The sequence below is a fragment of the Fukomys damarensis genome, unplaced genomic scaffold (assembly GCF_012274545.1).
Source record: "Fukomys damarensis isolate Sample0158 unplaced genomic scaffold, DMR_v1.0_HiC HiC_scaffold_23, whole genome shotgun sequence".
Taxonomy (NCBI): Eukaryota; Metazoa; Chordata; class Mammalia; order Rodentia; family Bathyergidae; genus Fukomys; species Fukomys damarensis.
In genome coordinates this window covers 58,325,165-58,326,030 of record NW_022900935.1, presented here as the reverse complement: position 1 = coordinate 58,326,030, position 866 = coordinate 58,325,165, and positions in this window count along the sequence as shown.

The window sequence follows — 866 nt, the reverse complement described above, 5'->3', positions numbered from 1 at the left end:
CAGAGGCGTCTCTGCGCTCACCTCCTGTCTTTCCGCTTACTTCTCTGGTGTGTGGATTTGCGCGAACCTTGACTGGATTCAGGGGCGCAGGAGATGTACCCGCCTCTAGGCAGAGAGGAAGCCCAAGTGCCGGCGATCTCCACCTCCATCTCTCTCTGAACGATGTCCCGCGCCCCAAGGCCCTGGGTCCCCTTTGGAGAGGGATGGGCTGAGACAGAAGCGGCCCTAACCAGCCTCCGGCGTGGCTGAGTCTTGGAGAGGGGTTCTGGTTCTGGGGGTGTGATTGCAACCCCACCTCCGTCAGGAGCACCCAGGATTTGGGCAGGGGCTTCTCCCTTCCTCAGCCGGGGCCAGGGAGGAGCAGGGGTGGGCGGTGGGGCGGGGGACGCTAGTGTCTTCTCACCTTCCCGCTCTGAACTCCTTCGCAGGCCTTGCCCTCACAGCGAGCTGGCTTGTTGATAAAGACACAGGAAAGCTTCAGCCCCTGGGAAGGGGCTTGCTGTGGTCAGCTGCCAGCGCGGGCTCACCTTAGGATTTCACCCCCAGGAAAGGACTGGTGGGGTTGGAGAGAGTCAGAGTGTGTGGCTAACAGAAAGAATCACATCAGACCCAGGAAGGAAGCCTCCCTCCAGAGCAGTGAGGATCCCATTCGTTCTGTGATTTTAGATTAGTTCAGAGGACAGAAGCCATACCCGTGGTAAGTGTCCACTGTGTCAGCCATGCGAGCCGCGCCACCGAAGATCACTTCCAAGGTCACATCCCTATTTTACGGATGTGGCCTCAGAAGAACAGAGAGGTTAAGTGTCTCCGCCAAGGTCACACAGCTAGGAGCCGGCAGACAAAGACGTCTCACTGCCTGCATGTGG